The sequence below is a fragment of the Vicia villosa genome, unplaced genomic scaffold (genome assembly GCF_029867415.1).
Source record: "Vicia villosa cultivar HV-30 ecotype Madison, WI unplaced genomic scaffold, Vvil1.0 ctg.000113F_1_1, whole genome shotgun sequence".
Lineage (NCBI taxonomy): Eukaryota > Viridiplantae > Streptophyta > Magnoliopsida > Fabales > Fabaceae > Vicia > Vicia villosa.
Genome location: NW_026705021.1, coordinates 1,051,895 through 1,073,589, shown reverse-complemented (window position 1 = coordinate 1,073,589; position 21,695 = coordinate 1,051,895).

The window sequence follows — 21,695 nt, the reverse complement described above, 5'->3', positions numbered from 1 at the left end:
CTCGGGACGGCCTCACGGCGTCTCCTTCCCCGAAGGATTTCCGCAACGATACCTTCCATCACCTCGGAGATATCAGCGGCAAAGACAGCCACGAAGAGGTTTTGGAGAACCCTTTCTCTTCCAAGGGACCAACTCCCCAGGACCAAACTACGGTCGCCGTTCTGGCCGCCCTTGTGAAGACAAACGCCCTTATCCAGCAGCAGAAGCGTCACTCAAAGACTCCCCCCGGCCACAAGACTCGCTCCGATCGCGACACGGTCCCCAGAAATGCCCTTGTTCCCCCTCCCCCGGGGAAAACGCGGGTCCTATTTCCAAGAAAGGGTCAGGCGACCACCGCTCCCAACACTGTTCACACTCTCCTCGATCACAAAGAAGATCCAAGTCACCTCCCGCGAAGCACGGCGATAACCGTAGGCGACACAGGCGAAGTCGCAGCCGGTCCACCACTCCTTCCGCCAGCGACGAGGAGGAAGAGCGTCGGGGCCCTCTGTCCCACGCAATCTTGGAGGCACCCCTACCGGCTGGTCTCGAAAAGCCCCTGCCACTAAGCACATATGACGGGACAACCGACCCAGACGACCACATCGAGAACATCGACGCCCTCCTGGATTACAGAGGGGTGCCGGGCGCAATCAATTGCCGGTTATTCCCGACCACTCTACGCAAAGGAGCTATGTCATGGTACAAGAGTTTGCTCGATGAATCCATCACATCATGGAAAGTGCTCGGAAAGCTTTTCTCCAGACACTTCACGGCCTCCTGAAGACACCCGAAGTCGGAAGCCTCCCTAGAAGCCATCATCCAGGGGGAAGACGAATCCCTCCGGGCCTACATCGAACGGTTCAACAAAGAGGTCGTGCAGATGTCCACAACCGCCCACATGAAAAAGTTCTTGCTTGAACGAGATCTCCGACCACGTTCAGATTTCGCCAAAGCCGTCGGGATCGAGACCCCCGCCACTTTGGACGAATTCTTCCTCAAGGCCCAAGCATACATACAATACGAAGAAAAAGAAGTTGCCCATGCGGTCCGCAACTCCAGACAGGAAGAGAATACTAAAGGTGCACGTCAAGATGATTCTGCCAGGGAACCGACAAGAAGAAAGAAGATAAAGGTCGAGACCCTAAAGACTACAAAGCACCAGCAGGAAAATTCCAGGAGTACACCCCACTGAACGCATCAAGGGACGCATCTTAAACGAGTGCGCGAACACCGAGTTTCAGACGGGCAAGGTCCGTTTCCCAAAGTCCATGCCCGCACGGCCAAACGTCTATAAATCAAAGTTCTGCTGTTTCCACAAAGGCCACGGGCATAACACTGAAGAATACATCCACCTGAAAGACGCGATAGAAATATTAATCCGAGAAGGACACCTAAAGCAGTACGCAAAGAAGCAAGAGGCCGCCAAGGAAGCCAAACCAGTCGTCGAGGAAAAACCAGCAGAAGATACGCCCGCCATGCAAGTGGCCATGAGTATCACCAGGCCGGAGGAATTTTACCTCCCCGACTGGGCTAGGGTGTTTTCCACCCCCTCTCCTCACAGCCCATGGGAATTCTTCCCTTCTGCCATGGTCATCTCCGGAGGAAGATTCAACAAACTCACCGTCGGATCCGTAAAACGGAAGTTCGACGATCTAATCTCAGCAAATTCGAGCAAAGATGCTACTCTCGACCTCGCCAAGGGCGGCTCATCCCCCATATCATTCTACAGGGAAGAACTACTGGGCGGAGCGCCCAACGCGACCATTCCCTTCCTTATTTGGGCTCGAATGGCCAACTTTGACGTGCGCCGCATATTGGTCAATCAAGGGAGCTCGGGGGACATCATGTACTTCCAACTATTCAAAACGTTGCAGCTAAACGACAGCCACCTCACCCCCTACGGGGGCTCAGACCTACAAGGTTTCAATGGCACAGTGATGAAACCGTGGGGATTTGTCGAGCTTATCATTTTGATTAGGTCGACAGAAACCGCGAGGGCCGTCAAAGTCCAGTTCCTAGTCATCGATTGCCCCTCAATCTACCAATGCATCTTGGGACGCCCGACGCTGGCCGAACTGATTTCCGTTCCCTCAACCGTACATCTCAAACTCAAATACTACACGGTCAAGAACAACTCGCAACGCTCCACGGAGACATCGAAGCGGCCAGAAGGTGTTTCGAAGCTTCCGCCAAGGACCTCAGTTCTATAAAAGCGATCGCTCAGGATAAAGCAGCAGCCAACGCGGGTCCCGAGCCCAACAAATCTATGCCCCGCATCGACACCATCGACCTGGACAGCCGCTTCCGTAAAGAATTCGAGGGGAAAACAGACACGAAGATACCAGAGAAGGGTCTCCGTCCAATCCCCGACGGTGATTTCGAGCTAATAGCCCTCGGTGACGACCCGACCAGAGGAGTCAAGATCGGGACGGACCTGCCCGAACTGGCCAGGAGACAACTCAAGACCTGCCTCAGGGAGAATGTCGACCTGTTCTCCTGGAGCGCGGCCGAGATGCCCGGCCTCGATCCGGAGGTAGCATGTCACCACTTGATGATCGATCCCGCGTGCAAAGCCATTGCCCAGAGGAGAAGAAAGCAGTCCTCGGAGAAAACGGCTGCGGCCGAATTAGCTGTTAGGGACCTCTTAGAGGCTAAATTCATATCAGAGGCCAAGTACACTACTTGGCTCTCTAATGTTGTACTTGTAAAGAAAGCTAATGGAAATCGGCGCATGTGCATTGACTACACCGATCTTAATAGGGCTTGCCCAAAAGACGCTTATCCCCTACCTAACATAGATAAATTGGTCGATAACTCCGCGGGTTTTAAATTACTATCGTTTATGGACGCGTATTCCGGGTACAATCAAATACCCATGTCTAAAACGGACAAAAATTACACGGCTTTCATGACCGAATTGGGCAACTACTAATATAACGTAATGCCCTTCGGCCTGAAAAACGCTGGAGCAACGTACCAACAAATGATGAACAAAGTATTCCGGGCGGAGATCGGAGATATGCTCGAAGACTACATGGACAATATGATCGTCAAATCCCAAGAGGAAACCGATCATGTCGTCCACCTCAAAAAAGTCTTCGAACATGCCCGAAAGTGCAAGATGAGGTTTAATCCCGAAAAATGCACCTTCGGGGTCCGAGCAGGTAAATTTCTCGGTTTCTACCTAACAGAAAGAGGAATTGAAGCAAACCCGGACAAGTGCAGAGCCTTTTCAAATTTCCCAACGCCGAACTCGAAGAAATCTGTCCAATCCCTAAACGGTATGCTCACATCACTATCCAGGTTCAAGGCCAAATCAGCCCAACATGCCCTCCCACTCTTCAAACTCCTACGTAAGGAAACCGCTTTCGAGTGGACAGAAGAATGCAAGCGCGCTCTCTCCCATCTGAAACGATCCCTCTCGTGCCCACCTGTCCTCTCGAGACCTGAGAACGGGGAAATCCTCTACCTCTACCTTGTCGTCTTCGCCGAAGCCGTCAGCGCGGCCTTCATTAGAGAAACCCCAGAGGGCCAGAGGCCCGTCTACTTCACGAGCAAAGCGCTTCAAGGCCCCGAGGTTAGGTACCAGCAGATCGAGAAAGTCGCACTCGTGTTGATCACCGCAGCCAGAAGACTGAGACACTACTTCTTAGCACACACCATAATCGTGCGCACCGAGCAACCCATAAAGCATTTGCTCGGACGCCCCGACATGGCCGAAAGGATGCTCCGTTGGTCACTAGAGCTCTCAGAATTCGACATAAAATATGAAGGAAGAAAATCCCTTAAAGCACTGGTCCTGGAAGACTTCGTGGCTGAAATGGCCTTCCCCGAAACAACGACCTGCAACGCTCGGAGATGGATCTTGTACGTAGATGGGGCTTCCAGCTCGTCTAGAAGTGGGGCAGGTATCATCTTGGAAAACGGGGAAGGAACACTAATAGAAGTATCATTATCGCTCTCTTTCCCTACCTCCAACAACCAAGCGGGAATACGAAGCACTGCTCGCAGGACTACGTCTAGCTAACGACCTAGAGGTCGAAGAGATCGAAGTGTTCACCGATTCCCAACTGGTAGCGTCGCACGTTTCGGGTGAATACCAAGTCAAAAGTGACCATCTCGCAAAGTACCTAAACCTCGTGCGCAAAAGGATGACCCGGTTCAAAAACGCCAGGGTAAGGCATATCCCGAGGGAACATAATTCCTGGGCAGATGTTCTATCAAAATTGGCCAGCACGAGGAAAAAGGGGGGCAATAAGTCCGTGAACCAAGAGATACTGTCCAGACCCAGCACCGAACCTCCGACCGCGCTAACACACGTGAACGCAATCGGAGATGCGTCCTGCTGGATGACCCTGGTATACAACTACCTGACAAGCGACCTCCTGTCGGACGACCTTAAAGAAGCCTCTGTAATCAGGAGAAGAGCTTGCTCGTACGTCCTGGTCAAAAATCTACTCTACCAACGAGGTTTCTCCATTCCCCTCCTTAAATGCGTCGACGAGGGCACAACCCCCCATATACTCCGAGAAATACACGAGGGAATTAACTCCCAGCACTTAGGAGGAAGATCCCTCGCCAAAAAAGCGCTCCGAGCAGGGTACTACTGGCCCACCATGCAGCACGACGCGAAAGAATACGTAAAGAAATGTGACAAGTGCCAATGCTTCCGGGACATGCACCTCGCACCCCCCAACAAACTCAAATCTCTATCATCTCCTTGGCCGTTCGCGTGGTGGGGCATGGACCTCCTCAGTCCATTCGTGACCGGAAGCAACCATAATAAATACCTCATAGTCGCGGTCGACTACTTTACCAAATGGATCGAGGCCGAGCCATTAGCCAAAATCACATCCCTGAACATGCTACGTTTCTATAAAAGAAACATCCTCGCTCGGGTCAGAGTGCCACTATCCATCATCACCGACAACGGCACCCAGTTCACCGATGGGCGCTTCCAAGAATTCATCACGAAATTAGGAACTAAACAACACTTCGCATCAGTCGAACACCCCCAGACAAACGGGCAAGCCGAAGCCGCTAACAGAGTAATCCTGAGGGGCCTCAAAAGAAGGTTGGACGAAATCAAAAAAGGTTGGGTCGAGGAACTGCACAGCTTCCTCCGGGCCTACCGCACCACCCCATATTCTACTACCGGGGAAACTCCCTTTCGGCTTACATACGGGACAGAAGCCGTAATCCCCGTCGAGGTACACGTGCCCACGAGGCGCGTCGAGGAACCCCTCGAGACGGAGGGCAACATCGAGGCCATCAGAGAAGAGCTAGACTTAGTCGAAGAAATCTGGACAGGAGCCGCTCTGCGCGAGGCTTCGCTCAAACAAAAAATTTCCCTTAGACATGACGCAAAGGTCATCAAACGAGAATTCGAAATAGACAGTTTGGTACTCAAGAGAAACCACAAAGATTCCCGCGAAGGCAAACTGGCCGCGAACTGGGAAGACCCCTATCGCGTCCGAGCAAAGACCGAAAACGGGGCATACTACTTGTAACACCCCATAATTTCAGTTTATTAATTTGATTTGGATTTAAATTAAATAAGTGGAATTTTAGTATTTTAATTGGATTTAATTGGAAAATGATGGAGTAAAGCTATTGGGCTTATGGTGCGATGTTAGTAAAAGAGGGGTGCTAATTAGTTAGGCCTTTTACTAAGTTGTGGTTAATTTATTTTATTTTTATTTTTCATAAAATAAGAAAAAAAGGAACCATTTGGGAAGAAAGGAAGAACACATGAAAAAGGGAAAGAGAAGAGAAAGAGGCAAGAACGTGGAACCAGAAGGAAAGCATTCAAGAGATTCATCTAGGTAAGGGGGGACGCTTCCTTTTAGTATCTCTTATGTGGTCTTAGATAATAGGTAGATTGATGTATGATTTGATTCAATTAGACATTGGGGTTGTTAGGTTAGGTTGTTATAATTGACTTGAATTGATGATAATTGTGTGAACTATTTGGTTAATAATGCATTTAAATGATGTTTTGTAGTGTATAATTGAATATATGATGATTGTATGCCTGTATGTGATGTCTGGAATCGTTTTTGGGTGAAAAGGGTGTGAAATCGCAGGGTCTGTCGCAGACTTGGGGTTTGCTGAAATCGCAGGTCTGCTGAGCGGAGGGGGGTCCGCTGAGCGGAGGTCCCAACGTAGTTCGCTTCTGTTGGACGTCGCTAGAGGTCCGCTGAGCAGATGTCTGAAGGATTTCGCTTCTGCCTTGCTTCGCTGAGCGAACCTTGCTGAGAGAGAATTTTCTAAAACTTTAAAATAACGTATCTTTTGATCCGTGAATCATTTCTTAGTGCCGTTTTGAGCGTTGTGCAAGTAATTAAATGTTTTATATGATGGATGATGAATATGGGCAGTAGCCAACTTTATTTCTTTTAAAAACTCGATTTAATTACTTGATGAGAATTGAACATTGTGTGCATATGAGATAGGTGTGACAATGTGTTTGATGTGATGATGAATTGGTTGTGATTATTATTCTGATTGTGATGAATGCATGACTATTTGAATGATGTTGAAAACATGTACATACTTATTCGGTGATGTGGTGTTGAGGTGAATTGTTCATCGTGATTCGGTGATGTTTTTAAGTATGTTATGTGTGTTTCATTCATTCATATGCATTTGATGTTGGATCCCGGTGATGTTTGGATCGTTGGTGGACATATTTCCCATTGTGCGGAAATTGTGTCGGTGGGCCGTATCTCGATGAGGCGTAGATCGGTTAGGTGGATTGATTCCACGGTTTAATGGTACCACATGCATAGTGTCGGTTGTGTCATTGCATTTCGTCATAACATGATTGTATGGATTTCTGTGTTATGTATTGTAATCTATTATTGTGTGAATCTGAATATGTATAATTGGGTAAACGATATATTATGATGCTTGTTATTTATGAATTGCATAATATTTACTAATTGAGAATGAGACTCACCCTTACATGTTGTCATTTTCAGATTGAGGGGTAGCGGCATTAGTGCTTGGTGAGGATGACTCGTTGAGTTTATCCATTTATATTGGGTCGTGTCGGTCATGCTCTGATCTGTAACCCTGGGGAATGATAGTTTTAGAGTTTTATAAGATTATTCCATTTTATTTGGTGGTGGATTATATTTCTGTTTGGTTGTATTTGATGATGTTTCCTATTCCGCTGTAATAGACATGATTATGTTTTGGTGAATCGTTTCCTAATGAAACATGACTTTGACCATGATTGGTTCATTTATTTTAAATAATTGTGGCACCCTTGTGTGTATGTTTTTATTCTGATTATTTATTTAAATTACCGCGGGGTTTAGAAGGGTGTTACAATAGTGGTATCAGAGCATAGTCGGTCGTTGTGACCAGAGTCTTAGTGTCAGTCTTTCCCTTTTGTATGCGACGAGTGCGAGTTATCACTGTCGATACTTTGATTCTAATGGAATTATTTTGTGGATTAGCAGAACAATGGCTGGAAGAGGTGGAAGAAACGACAATGCTATCGTTGAGGCTTTGGGCATGATTGCTGGTGTGCTGGGAGGGAATGTCAATGGAGCGGTGATTGGTGCTGACAGGCAACTGAACAGTTTTCAGAGGAACAATCCTCCGTTGTTCAAGGGCACGCATGATCCTGAAGGTGCTCAGAAGTGGCTTAAGGAGATCGAGAGGATTTTCAGAGTCATCGATTGTGCTGAGAACCTGAAAGTGAGGTATGGTACTCATATGTTGTCCGAAGAGGCTGATGACTGGTGGATGGCTACTAGAGCTGAACTGGATGCTGACGGTGTAGCTATTTCCTGGGCTGTGTTCAAAAGAGAGTTTTTGAGGAGGTATTTTCCTGAAGACGTTCGAGGCAGGAAAGAAATCAAATTTTTGGAGCTGACTCAGGGTAATATGACGGTACCAGAGTATGCTTCGAAATTTGTTGAGTTGACAAAGTACTACGTTTACTACAACAATGACGAAGCTAGTGAATTCTCAAAGTGCATCAAGTTTGAGAATGGTCTTCGCGATGAGATCAAGCAAGGAATCCGGTATCAGAGGATTCGGCGATTTGTCGATTTGGTGGACTGTAGTAGGATCTTCGAAGAGGATAACCTTAAGCTGAAGTCATCTCACTCTCGCGAGTTGGTTGACAAGAAAGGTAAGAAGCCTATGGATAGAGGTAAGCCATATGGTAGAGGAAATCCTAGAGCTGGGGATTGGAAGAGGCCTAGTGGGGGAGATTCTGGTGCTCCCGTTAGGTGTTATAACTGTGGTGAGACTGGGCATAGAAGGAATGAGTGCAAGAGTGGAGAAAAGAAATGCTTCAAGTGTGGTAAGACGGGTCATATTGCTTCTGATTGTAGGGTGAAGATCGTGACTTGCTACAATTGCGGCGAAGAGGGTCACATCAGTCCACACTGCACTAAACCGAAGAAGGATCAGGCTGGTGGAAAAGTCTTTGCCTTGTCTGGGTCAGAGACTACTCCGGAAGATCGTCTGATTAAAGGTACGTGTTTTATCCATGACACACCTTTAGTTGCCATTATTGATATTGGAGCGACTCATTCGTTCATTTCATTGGATTGTGCTAAACAATTGGGATTAGAAATATCTGTTATTCATGGAAGTATGGTTATTGACACTCCTGCGTCGGGTTCAGTAACTACTTCTTCTGCTTGTTTGAACTGTCCTATTGACATATTTGGTAGAAAGTTTGGAATGGACTTAGTGTGCCTTCCTCTTGAACAACTTGACATCATTTTGGGGATGAACTGGTTGCAATTTAATCGAGTTCATATCAATTGTTTTACGAAGACGGTTATCTTTCCTGAAGAGGTTAGTGTTGAGGATTTGACTATGTCAGTCAAACAGATGAATTTAGCTGTCAATGATGGAGCAGTGGTATTTATGTTGTGCTCTTTGATGGAAGTGAAAGGGGGCGATAATACTGGTGAACTACAAGTAGTGAATGAGTATCCGAAAGTATTTCCAGGAGATGTTAATGAGATGCCACCTGAAAGAGAAGTGGAGTTCGCTATAGAATTGATTCCTGGAACTAGTCCTGTGTCGATGGCACCGTATCGCATGTCGGCATCGGAATTGACTGATTTGAAGAAACAATTAGAGGAATTGTTGGAAAAGAAGTTTATTCGTCCTAGTGTGTCACCGTGGGGTGCATCGGTACTGTTGGTTAAGAAGAAATAAGGTTCAATGAGACTATGTGTTGATTATAGACAACTGAACAAGGTGACAGTGAAGAATCGATACCCGTTGCCGAGGATTGACAATTTGATGGATCAGCTGGTTGGAGCTTGTGTGTTTAGCAAAATTGATCTGAGGTCTGGATATCACCAAATTCGTGTGAAGGCGGAAGATATTCAGAAAACGGCATCCCGAACGAGGTATGGACACTATGAATATTTTGTTATGCCATTTGGAGTTACTAATGCACCTGGTGTTTTCATGGAGTATATGAACAGGATATTTCACCCGTATCTTGACAAGTTTGTGGTAGTGTTCATTGATGACATTCTAATTTACTCGAAGAGTGATGAAGAACATGCAGAGCATTTGAGAGTGGTATTGGAGCTATTGAAGGAGAAGAAGTTGTATGCGAAATTGACTAAATGTGAATTCTGGTTGAAGAAAGTAAGTTTTCTTGGCCATGTAATTTCGAAGAATGGTATCGCGGTGGATCCTATGAAGGTAGAAGCAATATCTCAGTGGGAGACGCCGAAGAATGCTTCAGAGATTCGTAGTTTTCTTGGTCTGGCAGGTTACTATAGAAAGTTCATTGAAGGATTTTCAAAGTTGGCGTTACCAATGACTAAGTTAACAAGAAAAGGACAGGTATTTGTATGGGATACAGAATGTGAAAAAGGTTTTCAAGAATTGAAGAAAAGATTGACAAGTTCTCCGATCTTAATTTTGCCTAATCCAGCGAAGTCTTTCAATGTGTACTGTGATGCTTCACTGATGGGTTTAGGTGGTGTTTTGATGCAAGATAAGCAGGTAGTAGCTTATGCTTCAAGACAGTTGAAAATTCATGAAAGAAATTATCCGACTCATGATTTGGAATTGGCGGCTGTGGTGTTTGTGTTGAAATTGTGGAGACATTATCTTTATGGTTCTCGATTTGAAGTATTCAGCGATCATAAGAGTTTGAAGTATCTCTTCGATCAGAAGGAACTTAATATGAGGCAGAGGAGATGGTTATAATTTCTGAAAGATTATGATTTCGGTTTGAATTACCATCACGATAAAGCAAAGGTGGTTGCTGATGCATTAAGTAGGAAGTCATTGCATATGTCTATGTTAATGGTGCGAGAATTGGATTTAATCGAGCAATTTCGAGATTTGAGTTTAGTATGCGAAAGTACTTCCAATAGTGTTAAGTTGGGAATGCTGAAGTTGACTAATAGCATCCTTGAGGAGATTAGAAATGGGCAGAAATCTGACGTTGGCTTGGTAGATAAGTTGACATTTATTAACCAAGGTCGAGGAGGTGAATTTCGAGTCGATGAGAATGGTGTTATAAGGTTTGGAGACCGAGTGTGTGTACTCGATGTTGCTGAGATCAGAAAGAGTATTCTGGAAGAAGAACACCAAAGTGGATTGAGTATTCATCCTGGTGCTACCAAGATGTATCATGACTTTAAGAAGTTGTTTTGGTGGCCTGGAATGAAGAAGGAAATTGCTGAGTTTGTTTATGCTTGCTTAATTTGTCAAAAGTCGAAAATTGAGCACCAGAAACCGTCTGGATTGATGGAACCGTTGTTTGTTCCGGATTGGAAGTGGGATAGAATTTCTATGGACTTTGTATCTGGTTTACCTAGAACGAGCAAGAATTGTGATTCTATCTGGGTTATTGTGGACAGGTTGACGAAATCTGCTCACTTTATTCCAATAAGAATGGATTATCCGATGGAGAAGTTGGCTCAGTTGTATGTTGAGAAGATAGTGAGTTTGCATGGTGTTCCGGCTAGTATTGTGTCAGATAGAGACCCGAGGTTTACTTCTAAGTTCTGGACCGGACTGCAAGAAGCCTTAGGTACTAAGTTGAGATTGAGTTCTGCTTATCATCCGCAGACAGATGGTCAGACGGAGAGAACAATTCAATCGTTAGAGGATTTGTTGCGAGCATGTGTATTGGAAAAAGGTGGTGCTTGGGATAGTTACTTACCTTTGATTGAGTTTACCTACAACAATAGTTATCATTCGAGTATTGGTATGGCTCCGTTTGAAGCATTGTATGGTAGGAGATGTAGAACGCCGTTGTGTTGGTACGAATCTGGAGAGAATGCGGTGGTTGGACCGGAGATTGTGCAACAAACTACAGAAAAGATCAAGATGATTCAGGAGAAGATGAAAGCTTCTCAGAGTCGTCAGAAAAGTTACCATGACAAAAGAAGGAAGGATATTGAATTTAAGGAGGGAGATCATGTGTTCATGCGAGCTACTCCGATGACTGGCATTGGGAGAGCCTTGAAGTCGAAGAAGTTAACTCCGCGTTTCATTGGTCCATTTCAGATTACTAAGAAGATTGGAAAGGTTGCTTATCAGATTGCTTTACCGCCTGCACTCGCTAATTTGCATGATGTGTTCCATGTATCTCAGTTGAGGAAATACATTGCGGATCCGTCTCATGAGATTCAGGTAGATGATGTACAGGTGCGAGATAATCTGACTGTAGAGACATTACCTATGAGGATTGAGGATCGTAAAGTGAAGCAGTTGCGGGTGTAGCGGGGAAAATCTGACATCGAAGCCATGGGATTGACTCGAATCAATATTCCGTTTTGAAATCGCCACCGCGCTTTATTTTTTCAAAGGAAAAGGGAAAAGAACGTAAAACCCAAAGTTTTGTTTTTTAAAACAAGAAAGAGATCTCAGGTACGGGTGTTGATTATATGAGGGGAAGGTTTAAAGCACCCCTCATATCCGTGGTACTCCACGGGAACCTTTTTGAAAATCTGTGTTGTGTGTGTGCTAAAAAAAAACGGTTTGTTTTATTTTTTAAAATAAGCTCGGCAAAGCGTTAAGCTTTGGGCCTACATACCTCCTCGGTGCAATGGAGAAGTCAGAGCTAATGTAGTTCCGCTTTTGGGAAAAACGTTTTTAAAACGAATAAACACTTTGTTGTCGTTAGAGAGAAATACTCAGCCATTGATCTTGAGCATGAGAACAAACAAGTTCTTTGCATCGCAAATGAAAGAAGGGCGCCAACTCGGATAAAATCAACGAGTATGCCACTAGCTCTCTCACGCGGAAAAGATCTCGTTATTATCAATCAATTTCAAAATCGTGGGGTATAACCACTCGTTTCGACAATTAACGGTGTCTAAACTTTTGAAGAAAAGCCACTAAGGGCGAAAGATATTTTTAAGAAAAGAAAAAAAAAAGTTTTGAAAAGGTTTGCAAACATAAGAATATTTTGGAAAAAGGGAGAAGATTTTGAAAATTTAAGAATGGGAGGAGATAAAGAGGCTAACCTAATGCATAAAATAAAAGCTAAGGAAAGAGACGGTCTAACCGAATAAGAAGCCAACACTTGACATTAAGAGCCAAGGTAGTTTTCCCATCCTTTGGATTTATCAATACCAACACATTAACACTTGGGGATCCAGATGAACTTATTGTCTTAGCACCATTTTTCATTAAGAACATTAAGATTCCGACGAAAATCGGGCAGAGTAACGGCTGTTTTCGGGTAAAATCCTTATATCAATGCCTTGGAATTAACCATCAAGGGCTTTCAAGGAAATACCTGCACACATAAACATACAACAGAACAATGCCAGACAGACAGAACAATCACAGGATAGTAATAGAACAAGTCCAGAGGTACTAGGTCCATAAGTCCGAATCTCCAAAGCGCTAGGGATAGTAACTGATAGTCCAAAGAGAACCTTATGTATTTTTTAGATTTTGGTTATTTATTAGTGTTTTAGCAAAAAAAATAAAGTATGGTCCAAGTGGACAAAAGAAAAATAACAGAAGCATAAACATATGTCCAAGGGGACAAAGAAAAAATGGCGGAAAGTAAATATGATGAAATGATAAAGTAAAGCGATAAAGCGAGAAATATAAAGAGCGGTAATATAAAGAGCGGTATAGTAAAGGTGCGGAAATTAAAGTTAGTTGTTAAGTGTTAAAGATAACCATCTTGAAACTTGTCAAGTATGTTATCAAAGTTAGTAGGAAGATCTATGGTGAGTGAATGATGTACTCGGATTTAAATTCAATGGGGTTTATCAGAAGCTTGATAGAATCATAGCGACTACACGATAAAAAACCTCCACAAGTCTTAAATCAACCGCATACAATTCTCTTCCATGTTTGATCTTTTTTTCATTCGGGACACGAAATATTGCGCTATGTTAAGCAGATCGCCAAGTGATTTATGTAGAAATCACCCTACAACGAGGCCGGTCAAAACTGTATGTGCTAATGCATGCGAGAGAAGTGATATGTAGATCACTCTCCGAAAGCAATACCGCACGAAAAGAAAATAGGTAACGATCTAGTCTTTACCAAGAATCTATAAGAATTCTCAAGGTGTTAAGACTTTCATCGATCAAAAGAAAAAAGGAGAAGAAGAAGATAAAATGCATAAAGATAATCAACTCACACTATCATTAATATCATTCATCTAATATTATGGATTTGGTTCTTTCAAACCTATCAACATCCTAGATCCAATGATATTAATGAAATGGAGGAAGAAGAATAAAATTCACAAAAGATAATCAACTCACACTATCATTAATATCATTCATCTAATATTATGGATTAGGTCATTTCAAACCTATCAACATCCTAGATCCAATGATATTAATGAAGTGGAGGAAGTAGGAAACCAAAACAAGCATAAAAAAGGCAAAAAACCACATTCTGCCAGCAGGAAATCGATTTCATGCAGAGGGAAATCGATTTCCATAGTGCAGTTTTCAAAAAAAACAAGTCACGCTCAGCAGGAAATCGATTTCAGCCTTAAGGAAATCGATTTCCTCAGTGTAAAAATCAGCAAAAACAGCATTTAGAGGCATAAAACTTGACTTGAACAAATGTACAAACACCTTATGATCAAACATCAATTGGAGCACGAATTTTCCATCAAATCACCATCAAATAGCACCAATATAGCATCAAAGATGCATCACACACAAGCAACAAAGATCTACATCATGATATACAAAAAGGATGAAGAAAATTTACCAAATCTTGAACAAAACTTGGATCTACTTCAAGAATCACCAACACAAATCTTGATCTCTAAACAATTGAAAAAAAAATGAAATAGATGGTGGTTTAGCTCAAAGTTTGTGAGGTTCAAGATGTAACTCACAAACTTTATGAAAGAATGGAGAGCTTTGGTGAATTTGGTAGGAATGAGGAGAGAAATTGCAAGAGGTTTTTTGGCTCTCAAAAGCTTGAGAAATGAGAGAGTAGTGGGCTCTATTTATAGGATGAGAGCAAGAGTAGTGGTAATTTGGTCTTTTTGCATTTGGTAATTAGCTTGTGTTTAATTGGTGATTAAAGTGGCAATTAAATGGTAAAAAGTGGTAAAATGGGGTTTAATGAAGAGAATTATTTTGATGAAGTGGAAAATTGGTGAAATGACAAAGATGGTCAAAGAAAATAGGTGCCAAAATCAAATCAAGCTTCCCTCTCTATTATTTTGAATTTCGCCTTAAGGAAATCGATTTCCCCAGGAGTGAAATCGATTTCACTCTGTTCCAGAAGAGAAATTGGCGCAAAATACACTAGGGAAATCGATTTACCCAGGAGGGAAATCGATTTCATGCTGTCCAGAATGTGATTTTGTTGAAGATTGCTGCAGGGAAATCAATTTACCCAGTAGGGAAATCGATTTCATCAGTCAAAAATGTGAAAAATGCCTTGCTTAATGCATGTCTTGGCTTGGTACCTACAAAACAAAAGCCTACAAAGAAACAAAGCAATATTTTTGGTATTTGGGTTAGTATAATATGCATAAAAGATAAACAATCATTGGTGCTTGATGGTCCCTCTCATTGATGAGGTGAGTGCAACACCGTAAACAAACTTCCAAGTGAAGCTCTTGATTAGTGATTGGGATATAGGATCTTAGGGTCAAAAATTGGGGTATGACAGATGCCCCTATTTAAGTTTCTTCGATTTGGAAATACGATGATTGGAAATCTTCGTTTTGACAAAATCGAAGAGACTTAAATATATAAGACACAATTTTTGATCCTAAGATGCAATGCAATGTTAATGAATGCATGTGATGATAATAAAGCATGACAACACTGGGGAGTAACAGGTGATCCACTGGGGAAAACAAATGTCTTGCCATAACTCCGCTGGGGAAACAAATGTCTTGCAAGTAGAGACTCCACTGGGAAAAGCAGGACTTTGTTGGAGAGACGGAACTTTGGTGGGAAAAGAAACTTCTCTGGAAAAACACTTCGCGTCAGAGAGATTATAGTATCCTCTTTCACTGGGGATGAGAAAAGGGGATCATCCTCTTTCACTGGGGATGAGGAAGTATGCATCCTGAATCAGAACGCCAATCTTCCGTTAACAGAAATCACACCATCGTACCACTGATGATTGAAGAGATGTACCGCCGTACCACTGACGATAACACATACCAACGTTCCACTGAAGGCATGAAGAGATATATACCACCGTACCACTGATGATATAGAAAGAGATGATTCATCGACGTACCACGGACGATGAAAGAGATGTACCGCCGTACCACTGACGATAACACATACCAACGTTCCACTGAAGGCACGAAGAGATACACATCGACGTACCACTGACGATGAAGATAACAAAATACACCAACGTTCCACTGAAGGTGAACTACCAACGTCCCACTGGAGGTAGAAAGAGATGTATCGCCGTACCACTAACGATAACACATACCCACGTTCCACTGAAGGTATTGAAGAGAAATACATCGACGTATCACTGACGATGAAGATAACAAAATACACCAACGTTCCACTGAAGGTGAACTACCAACGTCCCACTGGAGGTAGAAAGAGACATACATCGAGGTACCACTGACGATGAAGACAACAAAATGCACCAACGTTCCACTGAAGGTGAACTACCAACGTTCCACTGGAGGTAGAAAGAGATGTATCGCCGTACCATTAACGATAACACATACCCACGTTCCACTGAAGGTGAAGATAACAAAATACACCAACGTTCCACTGAAGGTGAACTACCAACGTTCCACTGGAGGTAGAAAGAAATATATATCGACGTACCACTGACGATGAAGATAACAAAATACACCAACGTTCCACCGAAGGTGAACTACCAACGTCCCACTGGAGGTAGAAAGAGATGTATCGCCGTACCACTAACGATAACACATACCCACGTTCCACTGAAGGTATCGAAGAGAAATACATCGACGTACCACTGACGATGAAGATAACAAAATGCACCAACGTTCCACTGAAGGTGAACTACCAATGTTCCACTGGAGGTAGAAAGAGATGTATCGCCGTACCACTAACGATAACACATACCCACGTTCCACTGAAGGTATTGAAGAGAAATACATCGACGTACCACTGACGATGAAGATAACAAAATGCACCAACGTTCCACTGAAGGTGAACTACCAACGTCCCACTGGAGGTAGAAAGAGAAATACATCGACGTACCACTGACGATGAAGATAACAAAATACACCAATGTTCCACTGGAGGTGAACTACCAACGTCCCACTGGAGGTAGAAAGAGATGCCTCTTCGTATCACTGATGGTGAAGAGCAATCAATAATGATTTGAGGATGCCAACACAAATGCATAATCTCAATATTCATTGTCCAGCAACCAAAATTCAATCCATGAACAAATGGAAAGAAGCTGCCTAAAAAAGACTAGACCAAGTGAGGGAAAAAACTCACTGGTATTCTGTTCGTAGACATCTGAACAGAATAACTGAAACATATTATCCACCTAGAAACAAATTCAATGGGGATTTTCAAGGAAAGTGAGCTTTTTCTGCTTGACTGCAAACTGTCACTTATACTGAAGCGACTTACCATTTGCTGAGCTTCTTCCATTTGGGAATCAAGAAGTTCATAAAGCCTGAGAGATTATCACTTGATTTGAAGATAAGATTGATATGTGGAGACATACAAACTTGCTCAAATAAAGAGGCTTGCATTTGTTGTCAACAAAACATGCTAAGGACAGAACCTGCCCCTTGCTTTCAAGTACAAATTCCAACGGAGTGCAATGACAACACTGCTGGGAAATAAGCCTTTCAATATCTGATAAGAACATCAATCACAAATGAATTATCCATTATTGGGGAAAGCAGAATCCTCAAGAGGTGCAAAATAAATACCTTCTCAATCTAGGTTTCCCAGCCTAGAGAGGTTCAAAATAGTGTTGCAAGAGACCAAAGTTCAGCTCCAAGAACAAACTGGATAAAAACGGCCAAACAAAGCTTTGCCCCTTGAGGAATAAACTCAACTGGGGATTAATTCCATCCTGACAAATGAGCTGAGGAGGAACACCGAAGCAAAATTCTTCCACGAGGAACAAACTCATTGGGGATTATCAATTTCTGCGAGGAATTTACAGATCATCCTCTTCTTATCAAAAGATCGGGCAACACCCCAAGCTCTATTATGGGGAATCAGAGAAAATTTCTTTGGAGAAAATCACCATTATGAACTTGTAGAGGAAATAAGAAGTTAACATCAAAGCAAACAAGTTAACATGCGGGGGATTTTAGTTCAAAACTCAACACAAGGTGAGAAAGAAAACCCAACAGTCGACCGTTGTCTCAAAACTTCTTGGTAGAGAGTGACATACTCTGGATTAATCATGGCAACAACCTTTGTACTTCAAGCTAATGAGGTGATCAAGGTAACTTCTGATTCACAACTTGCCCCAGACTACATAGTCTATGAGAGGAAACTACCTCAAAAAGGTTCATAGAGATCCTTGGCGTCATGAAGACTTGGAATAATTTGCCCCACATCAACAAATTCTTGGAGAGATTTGTCAAATCTCGACGTAACTGCCCCAAATTGACTAAACTTGGCACATTCTTTTACTCGACAAAGTCTTCGAGATTTGCCCCATGATGGTAATCAAACTTGCAAAAGCATTATACTGGGAAAACAACATGCCCCTGGCAATGTTTTAGTTTTCTACTGATGATCAGATGTAAACTTCCTGGATATCAAACAAATGTTTACAAGCAGAAAAATGTTTATTCTGAGAATGATAATGAAAATGCAACAATTATGTAAGTCTTGAAGTTTTGAAAAGATGTCGCATAACTTTGTGAATGAATCACTAGTTAAGAGATGACATCGATTTTTTTTTTTTATGCATATGATACCAGCACAAGTTTTCAGCATAACCGATAGGAGTCAGGAACGCTTTCTTGTTTAAGTATGCTCTCGAAATAAACCCTGCTTCAATTAGGACTTTTGAGGGTTGTAACGTGGCCTGGTTCACGGTTTTCAGAAAAAAGATTTTTAGGCTCAAAGTTTTTTAGCCCACCCCAACTTCGTGATGTTCTCCAGTCCTATGTTCAGTTAACTTAACACGAGTATTCATCTCTCAAAAGGATTTTGTGTCATTAAGGACCTGATGAAGCTTTCTTGGAGTAGCAGTCACCCTTTTGTCTTCATTTTTGTATTCACACAGATTTGTTCATTGTTGAGGACTTTTGCTTTGTAGTCCTTTCTTTTCACTTTTCACTCTTTTCTCTTCTTTTTTTTTTATTTCCCTAACTTTTGCCTGGACTGATTCTTTTGAATTGGTCGTCCAGCGGGATGCTCTAACTTTTGCCTAAGTCACTTGTTTTCAAGTTTTTGACTTAGCGAGCTTTTTTCTTTCTTTCTTTTTTTTTATTATTTTGATTTGAACAAATCGTGTGATATTGATTTTGTCTTGACTTGTTGAGAGGGTTGTGACTGCCTCATTTCTTGGCGTACGGAGGATAACCATTGTGGTTTCACATTTTCCAGCCTTTTGATGCACGGGGAATAACCATTGTGGTTTTCCATGATCCAACCATTGATGTGGATTTGACATGCTTGACCTTTGGATGCACAATCCTTTTTGAAATATGAACACTCGGTCAAATTAACTGAAGACTACCCTGCCCCAGGTTAAAAATTAGGGTTTTTTCGTTCAGAAAAGAAACTCCTACTTCAAGGCTCAAAGGGGTTAACAAGGGATTATCTTCCTTATATCTCCGGTGTTTGGGAATTTGAAACAATGCCTGTACATCATCAGCAGGGTCTTATTCAAAAGCATACAACCAGAAATTTTGCGTTTTCAGATCATCATCCTCCCTCCAATCTTTGCATAAGCAAGAGTTTGGCAAAAGTAATTGGTATCATAATGCATGAAAACAAATAAACATGAGTGAAGCGAATGGATTACTTCAAGACAAACATTATCATTGTGTTAGCATTAACATTCAAAAATAATCAAGTTTCTACATGCAAACAATGCATTGAAAAACAAGAAATATTACAAATGGAAATCAATAAGAATACTAAAAACTGAGAAAAACTCTCTCCATCTGGGCATATGCTGAACGAAATATCTTTCGAGCTTCAGGCTACCATCAATAGTGATTCAATCATGCTTTGGCAAAGAATTGGCTTGAACATCATAACCAACATCTTGGAAAGTCAAAATACCAGCATGGATTAATCTTTGAACTTCATTTTTTAGAGGTCAACAATTATCTAAGTCATGTTCAGGAGCATTCTGATGAAAAGCACAAGTGACATTAGCATTGTACCACCAAGGAATCTTCTCTGGAATTGGAGGTGGTGACCTTGTCTGAACCAAATTCTTATGAATTAGAGCAGGGAACAATTCTGTGTAGGTCATAGGGATAGGATCAAAATTCCCCTTTTGAGATTGATTTTGCTCGTTTGGTGGAGGAGCTCGTTGACGCGTGCTCTGCTGATAATCCGGCATTGCATGAACTGAATTTGATACAGGAATGACATGCTGACGTCGATGATGATTGTTTCCTCCCCTGATTCTCTTCTTTGAAAAGTCATTACCAAACTTCTTCACACTACCAACTGAGTTACCTTCTTCAAGCAAACACTCCTTTCGGACATCACTTTCTAGAAGCGCATTCATATCCACCTCTCCATGGGAGTCAGTAGGTGTACGGACTACTATCCCCTCAGAAAAGGATGAGTTCAGAGTTTCAAAAAAAAGACCTTCGCCATCCTTTCTTCCTTCATAGAGGGATTGACTTGGGCAGCAACTAAAGCCTCAACCAGAGCAGTCAGATGCTCCATACCAACCTTCAAAGTAACCACCTCTTCACGGAGCTCAAAGATCTCTTGTTTGATGCTTTCCATTTCTTCTTAGCAAGAGTGTTGTACTGATGATACCAGGAGAAAGGAAATATGGCTCTGGAGAATTTCTTTAGAAAGCAGGACCAAATGTAGAATGATGCATGCAATGCAAATAATTTTTTTTATTATTATTTGATTTTCAAGGAAATTAAGATATTAACTTGTAAACACTCAACATTGGACTAAAGATTCGATTAAGTTATCATCAAAATCAATCATCCATTTTGGTGGATTAGAGTTTTCACCCCATCAACACCCAAGATCCATTGAGTTTGATGAAACTTATGATGTTTACAAGGAAAGACCTCTAAGTTCCTTGAAAACCAATTGTGAAAGACATTTTTATGATTGCATGAATGCATGGTTTGTGCATCAACCACAATCAAGAGCATGCAAGGTCACATAAGATCATAGTTCAAAGGTTCGACGTCACGAGCATGGAGCCATGGGTCTACCCATCCCACAAGGAGTGATCTAGGGAATTTTGTACCTGCCAATCGGGTTCTACAAAGGTTCCCAGAGTTTTCAATCTTCTATCGGATATTACCGGCACGCACAATTGCTCATGGGCGCCAATAATATGCCTAAAAAGACCTCGTCTGAGCGTAGTATCGCATGACAACAAGCTCAAATTGGTACTTGATCTTGTTTCTGCACTACATCCTAAAAAGGCTTAGATTGGTTAAAAGGGTTCTAGGTCATTCAGCTTCTACGGACACTCACTATTGAAAGTAATAGCGTTATCACAATGGTTCGTAACAACCTCTACTACCTTCCATGAGGCCTCCACTGATTGGGGTTCCACCATATGACGCTCATGGTAAGGATTGCTCCTGACATGCGACTATTGGTCTTACCACCTCCTATCTCAAGTTACTCACCAAAGTTCGGGTTAGAACTTTATCTCATCACAGAGGAACCATCGAGCACCAAAAAGAAAAAAAAGAAGATAAACAAACAAAGCACACAACAGTATATACAGATAAAAACACACAGATAAACAAAAATAGGCTTAACACGCTTAAAATCGGATCCCCAGTGAAGTCGCCATTTTTCTGTAGCGGGGAAAATCTGACATCGAAGCCATGGGATTGACTCGAATCAATATTCCGTTTTGAAATCGCCACCGCGCTTTATTTTTTCAAAGGAAAAGGGAAAAGAACGTAAAACCCAAAGTTTTGTTTTTTAAAACAAGAAAGAGATCTCAGGTACGGGTGTTGATTATATGAGGGGAAGGTTTAAAGCACCCCTCATATCCGTGGTACTCCACGGGAACCTTTTTGAAAATCTGTGTTGTGTGTGTGCTAAAAAAAACGGTTTGTTTTATTTTTTAAAATAAGCTCG